Source organism: Dipodomys ordii, unplaced genomic scaffold (genome assembly GCF_000151885.1).
Source record: "Dipodomys ordii isolate 6190 unplaced genomic scaffold, Dord_2.0 Scaffold129, whole genome shotgun sequence".
In the NCBI taxonomy this organism is placed as follows: Eukaryota; Metazoa; Chordata; class Mammalia; order Rodentia; family Heteromyidae; genus Dipodomys; species Dipodomys ordii.
In genome coordinates, this window is record NW_012267345.1 from 1,488,993 (window position 1) to 1,498,454 (window position 9,462).

General features: G+C 47.6%; 1 protein-coding gene across 3 annotated transcripts in view; it reads right to left on the bottom strand.

Moving 5' to 3' along the window:
- The window catches only part of Dido1 (death inducer-obliterator 1), a 54,285-nt gene that overhangs the window by 44,375 nt on the left and 448 nt on the right, over positions 1-9,462 (bottom strand). The window lies entirely within an intron of this gene.

Consider the following 9,462-nt stretch of genomic DNA (forward strand, 5'->3'; position numbering starts at 1 on the left):
GACCCGCCCCGGGCCGCCGAGGCTTTCGGCGAACGGCTCCCAGGGCGGCACGCACTTCAGACCGCCTGGGCTGGGGAGGCTCGGCGGTAGCGCGCCTGCCTCGCATGCACGAGGCCCTGGGTTCGAGTCCCCAGCACCACAGAAGCAGAAAAGGCCGGGAGTGGCGCTGTGGCTCACGTGGCAGAGCGCTGGCCTCGAGCGGAGGAGCTGGGGGACAGCGCCCAGGCCGAGTTCGGGCCCACGACCGACCAAACAAAACCAGACTGGCTCCCGCAGGTGAGGTCGGCCCACTTCCTCCTCATCGCGCCCCTCATCTGAGGGAGGTTTTGTCTGCAAACATGGGGTAGGCAGGGAGTTTAGCGCCTGGAAGATGGGCAGGAGGAGGTGGACCTGGACCCCCCTCAGTCCTCCACCTAGCCTCTTTGGCTGAGGCTCTTTAAGTGAAGCAAAACCCAGAGCAAGTTTTTTCAGCAAGGTGAGTCTTTAGATTTTTAACTTGGGGGTGCAGTTTCAGACCGGGCCTTCAAAAGAAGCACTGGCAGAATAGAAAGGGGAGACTAGGAACACAAGCTCAAAGCCCAGGGAACGGGAAGGGAGCAGAAGCAGTATGGTCTCCCTCCCACCCTATTTGGGCACTCCTCCCTGGTTATTTGCTGTCATTCCTCTCCATAGAGAAAAAGACGAAAATGTAGAGGTATTAAACTCGATTAGCCAAGGGATAACTCCTAAAAACCTATTTTAAAAGTAAAACCCAGCCAGGCATCAGTGGCTCACATCTGTATTCTAGCTACTCAGGTGGCTGAGATCTGAGGATCAGTCAGCCGGGACAGAAAAGTCCATGAGAATCTTATCTCTAGTAAACCACTTAGAAAAAGACAGAAGTGGCACTGTAGCTCAAGTGGTAGTGTGCTAGCCTTGAGCACGAAGAGGCTCAGGGGCAGTGCCCAGGCCCTGAGTTCAAACTCCCAGCCCCACCAAAAAAAAAAAAAAAAGTAAAACCCAGAAGACAAATTATCTGGACTTAAATTCCTTTGGATATCATCCATTTAAAACAAAAAGAGAAGGGAAAAGCAATTCTTTCCTAAGTCCTTCAATGCACCACCAAAACCTACACATGGCTTGAAAGTGCTCCAGGGGCTGGCCCACCAGCAGGGCAGAAGGGTTACTAGATGGACACCCTACTCAGAGCCAGAGAAATTCCAAAGCACAGGGCTGGAGTTCCATAATCCACTCTTTTGCTGTATGTGTCCTGGGGCTTGAACTCAGGTCCTGGGCACTGTCCCTGAGCTTTTTCTGCTCAAGGCTAACACTCTACCACTTTGAGCCATAGCTCTACTTTTGGTTTTCTGTTGATTAATTGGAGATAAGAATCTCACAAGCTAGGAGCTGGTGGCTCACACCTGTAACCCTAGCTACTCAGGAGGCTGAGATCTGAGGATCACAGTTCAAAGCCAGCCCTGGCAGGAAAGTCTGTGAAACCCTTATCTCCAGTAAACCACCAGAAAACCACAAGTGGCGCTGTGGCTCAAGTAGTAGAGCGCTCGCCTTGAGCTGAATTGCTGAGGGACAGTGCCCAGGCCTAGAGTTCAAGCCCATGACCGACCAAAAAAAAAAAAAAAAGTCTCACAGGCTATTTTGCCTTGACCCTCAGCTGTCAGCCTCCTGAGTAATTAGGATTACAGGCATGAACCACTGGCACCTGGCTCCATAATCCTTTTTAAGATGGGTATAGTGGCGGTCACAGGCAGAGACGGGAGGATCTAAAATTCCAGGCTACACAGACTGTCTTAGAAAAAAATTAGAACTAAAAAAAGCCCATGCAGAACAGCCTGGATTGGCCCAGCAAAATGCCCAATCCCAAATGAGAACACTAAGGCAGAAGCAGCCAGCAGTGGCCAAAAAGGAACTCACGCCGCCAGCTTTCGATGAACTCACTTGCGACCACAGACCTGGTGCACCAGGATTCCGGAGGAGAGAAAGAACAAATAGTAGGGAAGGCAGGAGGGGTCATGGAAGAGGGGCACAGGCAGGGGAGGACTGGAATCCAGCAGACACCTCAGGCCTCCCAGTTTGGAGGGACCCAGTAGAAACTGCTCACAACTTGGGGATAGCAATAGCAGGGCCAGTGCTCACAGGGCTTGCCAGTCTTGTGGCTGACCCCTGCAGAAGCACACGCAGCCAGACCCTTACTAGAGCAGGGGATGTTCTTTCCTCTTTGCAGGGCCCAGCAGCTACAGACCTTGGTACTCAAGAGCCATGTTTTTAATACTTAAGGAATGAAACAGGAGCATGAGCAGATTAATTAAGAAATGAAACAGGAGCATGAGCAGATTAATTGCAAGACACCCCCAGCCATTCATTAGGAACAGACTACAGATTCCCCAGAGCAGCCCAGAATCCCCAAATCTGAAGAGGTCCAAGTCCTCTATGTAAAGTAGTTTGACTTATCTACATAGAACCTATATGCAACATCTAGAGATAAGTCATCTGGATATTTACCCTTACACCTAACACAATGTAAATGCTAAATGGATACTATGATATATTGTTTAGGGAACAATTTTTTAAAAGGTCAGTTGTGTTCAATACCAATTCAGTTTTCCTGAGAGACAGAGACACAGAGGGAGTGTGGGGGTAGAGGGGAGACAGTGTCTCAGAGTTTCACTATGGTGGAGCTCAGGCTAGCCTTGATTCTCACTCTTCCTGCTTCAGCTCCTAAGGTGAGACATACACCATCATCACATCTGGCTCTCTGAATATTTCAGACCACAACTAGTTAAGTCTACAGATGTAGAACATGTTCTACTGAAAATTTAGACCGACCAGATAGCTCTCTTATTTAATTTTGAACCCAGGATCTGGCACATGCTAAGCAAGTTCTCTGTAAGACCAGCTAGCTTTTCAACAGTTAACTATTTGTTAACTCTAGATGAATCGACGTTCTCGGAACAACCCACTCACAATCAAGTTAGCTCTTTCTTCTCCCAGAGGCAAAGCACAGTACAGCACTATTCTTCCACTCCCCTTTAAAGAACACAGCGGGTGAAAATTCTCAGGCAGATCTTTGACAGTAAGTGCAAATACTGCATTCTAATAGCACCATCAGAAAAGGCAGCTTCAGAAAGTACCCATTGAGGTAAGCTGAATGCTGTTTTGACAACCAACCATCACAGTAGCAGTGTGCACTGGGAGGGATAAGGGACTGGAAAGCTGAAAAAGAGCAAGAAAATAAAACAATTCATAGAAAAACATAGTACTCCAACTTAAACTGCTTCAACTTCAAAGAACTTCAGAAGGTCAGCTGTGATATGTAATGGACATATATGTTTGGGTAATAACAAGCAATTTCTTTAGATAAAAGAATAGAAAATATGGGAGAAGAAATGACTCACATTAATGGTGTACAGACAATTCAAACACAATGTTACTGGAGACCTACGCATCACTAACTTGTCTTATCTAGAAAGCCAAGAAGAGATGGATCTTGATCTCTTTGGCTTTTGTAGGTTACTCAAGACCTACAGAAATACGTGTGCATATAGATATGCATTGTAAGGGTTCTAAGAGCAGAAATAACACACCCACACACAGATTTATGACAATCTATGAAGCAAAAAGGAACTGCATATAAAACAGGGAACTGAATCCAGATGTGTTATCAGTTCTATCATTTTCCAGAGATACTTAGAATATATTTTCATATTTCCTTATAATAAAACCCATGAATACAGAACATTTGCTCTGAGAAATGTCTCATGCTAACCTGAGATGTCTTTTTCCTGAATTCAGTGAAAAGTAAATCCAACTTCAGAAGACATTAAAAAAAAAACACGTTTTTTTTTTGTGTGTGTGTCTGGTTGTGGGGCCTGAGCTCTGGGCCTGGGTGCTGTCCCTCAGCTCTTCAGCTCAAGGCAGCACCCTGCCACTTGAGCCACAGCGCCATTTCCGGCTTTTTTCTTTTTGCTTATGTGGTGCTGAGGAATCGAACCCAGGGCCTCAGGCATGCAAGACAAGCGCTCTACCACTGAGCCACCTTCCCAGCCCCCCCCAAATCATTTCTTAAATATGTTTTTACCTCCAGTTTTTAAAGGAACATATGAAGAAAGAAAAAAAAAGCCTTTCACAGATTTTGACAGAAAAGCAATTTAAGAGTAAGAAACTCCCCATGTAGAAAACTGAAACTAGATCATTGTCCCTTGTCCGGTACTAAAATCAATTCAAAGTTCTATTTCTTAATATAACTGCTCAAACTCTCAAACCACCATGGGAAAACACTGGAAGAGGCGTGGGCAGCCATGTCCTGAATAGGACTCCAGCCTCAGCAAGTAAGAGCAAAACTGGCAAATGGGACTTCATGAAACTAAAAACCTTGTGCACAGCTAAGGAAACCTTCCATGGCATCAAGACACAGCCTACAGAATGTGAGAAAATCTTTGCTAGCTATATATTTGAAAAAGCATTAATGACCAGAACATACAGGGAGTTCAAAATACCTGACCTCATGTGATGGTCAATTAAGGTGCAGACACATTGAAAATACTTTAGGAAATTACTTCCGGTTAAGCATATAATGTATATATAAAACAGATAAATTTTGTGTTTATACTTGGTTCAACCCAGGATACTCATTATGTATACATATACATACATACATATATATATATATATATTTTTTTTTTTTTTCCTGTGTGTGTGTGTGTGTGTGCCAGTCCTGGAGCTGTCCCTGAGCTTATTGCTCAAGGCTAGCACTCTACCACTTGAGCCACAGTGCCACTTTTGGCTTTTTCTCCTTATGAAACCCAGGGCTTATGCATGCTAGACAAGCATTCTACCTCTAAGCCACACTCTCAGCCCTTGTATATGCAATATAAAAAAAAAAAAAAAACATCTGAAATACTGCTGGTCCCAAGTACTCTGGAAAAGGGATACTCACCCATACTATTTAACTTAATTCCTGTTCTGATCTAGCTCAAAAATAAGACATTAAAAATGCAAGGGAGTGGAGCTGAGAGCATCAGTGGGAATAAGGCTGTGCTCACACATTTCCAAAGGAACATCAAAAAAGGTACTTTAGCTTTATTCTGAATTTCAATAAATCAGTATGCAGGAACTACCCTTCCTATACCAAAATCATTTTGAACTTCAAACTAAATCAATAGCTTATAAAATTTAGAAACTGATGTGTAGTAGGGTTCTGGTGGCTCATGCCTGTAATCCTAGTGACTCAGGAGGCTGAGATCTGAGGGTCCCAGTTCAAAGCCAGCCTGGATAGGAAGGTCTGTGAGCCTCTTATCTCCAATAAACCACTCAGAAAACTGGAAGTGGGGGGCTGGGATGGTGTCTCAGTGGAGTGCTTGCCTTGCATGTATGAATCCCTGGGTTCAATTCCTCAGCATCACATAAGCAGAAAAAGCCGGATGTGGCTCTGTGGCTCAAGTGGTAGAGCACTAGCCCTGACCTTAAAGAGTGGAGGGACAGCACCCAGGCCCAGAGTTCAAGCCCCACAACCGATCAAAAAAAAAGAAACATGTCTACAGAAGAGTCCGGTTGTACTAATTTGCCTATGAGGGCGAAGGGCCAATGGTTTAGAGAAAAACGCAGACCATGAGCCATTCAGTTGGAAGCAGGCGACTCATGCCTGTAATCACAGCTACTTAGAGCAGGAAATCAGAAGATCAAGGTTTGAAGGGAAGGAGGGGGGAGGAAAGAGGAAAGGAGGAGAGAAGTGGAGGGGATAAGCTCTTAAGGAGTGAATTTGGGGTAGGCGTATAGTAGTCAAGTGCCTGCCTAGCAAGTACAGGGGCAGGGGACAGGGGCAAAGGGAAAGCTTTCTTTTTCTTTGTTAAGGATGGCTAGGCACTGGTGGCTCACACCTGTAATCCCAGCTACTCAGGAGGCTGGGCTGTGAGGATCAAGGTTCAAAGCCAGCCCAGGCAAGAAAGTCTGTAAGATTCTTATCTACAATTAACCACTAGAAAACGGGAAGTGGTGGTGAGGCTCAAAGTGGTAGAGTGCTGGTCTTGAGCAAAAGACCTCGACAGATGCCAGGCCCAAAGCTCAAGCCACATGACCAACAAAGGAAAAACAAAACAAAACACATGTCTCATCTCTACTCAGGGCTTTCCACTCTTCTTCCCTCCCAGACATTTGATTACAACAGTTGTGCTCATGCATTTAAAAAAAAATCCTGGGCTGGGAAGGTGGCTCAGTAGTAGAGCACTTGCCTTGCATGCCTGAGGCCCTGGGTTCAATTCCTCAGCACCACATAAGCAAAATGAAAAAAGCCGGAGGTGGCACTGTGGCTCAAGAGGTAGAGTGCTAGCCTTGAACTGAAGAGCCGAGGGACAGCGCCCAGGTGCAGAGTTCAGGCCCCACGACCGGACCCCCCAAAAAAATCCTTAAAATGTATACAAATACAGCCATATACACGTGTACGTGGATAGGTTTAATTTAAAAATTTTTAAATAAGTGAACTTCCAATCCATAAGTAGTGTGTCATGAAATCCTGACCAACTACTGAACACACAAAGCTGTGCTAAGTGGGTGAACCAAGCAACTGCTACCCCAATGGTGTGTTTGGACATCCTACTGGTCTGTAGGATGGCTTTGCTTTCCCGTTTGTTTCCAACAACAAAATGCTGGATCCAGTTCATATCCCAACTTCAGAAGAAGTCAAAAGTTTAAAAAGAAATCAGAAAAGACAAATATTAACAGAACTTATAACCAGTGCCTAAGTGTGAGGGAAAGGCAACCAGATCAAACAATCCACACTGAAGACACTGTGGAGTCTAGGTGTGTAACTCACACATAGTATCAGAGTACATGCAGCAAGCAGTACCTAGTGGTGCATACCTGTAATCCCAACTACTAGGGAGATGGAGGCAAGAGGAACTGGAGTTTGAGGCCAGCCTCCAAATTAACAAGACCTCAAAAACAAATGCCAAGGGCTGGGAAGGTGGCTCAGAGGTAGAGTGCTTGCCTGGCATGCATGAAGCCCTGGGTTCCATTCCTCAGTACCACATAAACAGAAAATGCCAAAAGTGGTGTGTGGCTCAAGTGGTAGAGCGCTAGCTTTGAGCCAAAGAAACTCAGGACAATACCCAGGCCCTGAGTTCAAGACCCAGGATTGGCAAACAAAACAAAACAAAAAATGAAGGCAAAACCACTTTGAGTTCAATCCCCAATCATTCGCACACGCACGTGCAAGTGAATAAAGGAGTTCTTAATCCTGGTAACATATTTTCTAAAAAAAAAAAAAAAAAAAGCTAAGTTTCTGAAGATTTGGATGGAGGTGTTCACTAACCTAGTGTGCTAATGATCTGAGCAACAACACGTGTCTTTTGGCCACTGTTCATGTCTGCTGCCTTCCTTCCCTCACGTCTGACCACCATAATCAAGCATTTCTCATTTCCACCATGTCACTCAAATGTCTTCCAATCACCCGCAACTTAAATGTCAGTTTAAACTGGGTGCCAGTGGCTCATGCCTGTCATCCTAGCTACTACGGAAGCTGAGAGCTGAGGATCACAGTTCAAAGTCAGCCCAGGCAGGAAAGTTCATGTGAGGCTCTTATCTCCAATAAAACCGCCAGAAAACCGCAAGTGGCGAGTGGTAGAGCGCTCATCTTGAACTGAAGAGCTCAGAGACAGCACCCAGGCCCAGAGTTCAAGTCCTGCAACCAACCAAAAACAAAAACAAAACAAATCAAATGGCAGTCTAGTGACTGTCCTCTGCTCCTTTCTGCTACTGTAGACAAAGCTAATCACAGCTTCTGGAAACTCTGTGCCTGAGCTCTTTGGCCTTTCCCGGCTGCCCCCACGGGACCACTCTTCTTTAGTGACATGCTGCAGTTCTCTATTCATCATTGTCTCTCTGAATTCATCAACTCTCAGTCTCACCGCTTAGCTTTCCCTAGATATCTGGGTGCACGCTTCAGGCACCTTACATTCAACCTGGCCCACAACCTGGCCCACACACATTCATCGCCTCTCCCCACACACCTCTGCGGCTGAGGCTAGCACCCAGTGCCTAGAGCTCACTAGGTAAGTGCTCTGTCATGGAGCTACAACCCCAGCCTTCCACCTTCTTCATAAAGCACCTCAGGAGGTGCCGCCCTTGGCTGGCCAGGATACACATCTCATCACTGTGGACTACTCTTCCTTAGTCCCACAACCTGTCCATCAACAGGGCTGCCCATTACCTTCCTAAGGGAAGTTCTTGTTTCCACTTCCGCCACTGCTGGTTTTGGCTCAGGTCCTTAGTGCCGTTCACTCATTTACTCCTTGAGCTATTTACATACTATTACCAGATATGTCCTACCCTGGTGAACCTTACACTTTTTTTTGGGGGGGGGGCGGGGTTGGGCGGTGGGATCTCCACATCTGATCAGACATCAGAGACATGGATGGAATGCTAAGAGCTGTGAAGGGTCCAGCTTTGTTTCGGGAAGATTTCCCAAGGAAGCCCCAGCTCTGCTGCTCAACAGAGGGAAGCATTTTACATAGTGGGCTCAGTTAGTCAGAGACAAGAGTGGTCAGTGTAATGGGGGGAGGAGGAGGGAGAGTGAGCACTGGAGCTTGAACTCAGGGCCTGAACTCAGTCCCTTAGATTTTTTGCTCAAGGCTAGTACTCTACCACTTGACCTACAGCTCTACTGCTGGCCTTTTGGTGGTTAATTGCAGCGTCTCATCGACTTTCCTGCCGGGGATAGCTATGAACTGAGATCCTCAGATCTAAGCCTCCTGAGTAGCTAGGATTATAGGGGTGAGCCACGGGGGCTCGGGATGGCTGGAGTAGAGAGCGGGAAGGCTGGGGTTTTTGGCTGCACTCACTTTAGGTAAGCCACCACCGAATGCTTGAAAGGTATGAAAACAAGAGACAGGGAGGTTTGGAGAAACCACTCCATCTGCTGTGGCTTTCGGAGGTGAGCAGGCAGGGCTTCTGGGAGGGACACACGGCGCAATCCACCGAAGATGGTCTCGGGTTGAGCGCCAGGGCTTCCAGGCAGGCTGGGGGAGGCCCCGGGCCCCGGCACTGGCTGGCTGCTGGGGGCAGGGCCCACCGAGGGCACCGCTGGAGCCTTGTTCGGCCCCGGGCTGTGGGCCTCCAGCTGACCCCTGGGCGCCGCCGCTACTGCAAACTCTAGAGTGGACGTCTGACCACTCGGCGTTGGCGTTTTAAACCGCTCTGGATCAGAACTTCGGGCGTGCAGATTCGGCGCGTTCGCGTGTGGGAACCGTCTGCTGCCTCGCCATCACCCCGTCTAGTGGCCGGAGCGGGCGTACTTTCGGGGCGGGAAGGTCCGCCTCGCTCTCCAGCGACCCAGGTCACCTTACACCGCACGCAACCCCCGCACCCCCCAGCCAAACGCTGCGCCTCCGAAAGCGACCACGACCCCTGCGGTGCGCTCTGCCCCGGAACTCCGCGAACCCCAGAGCCCGCCCGGCCCGGCGCGCCGCCCAG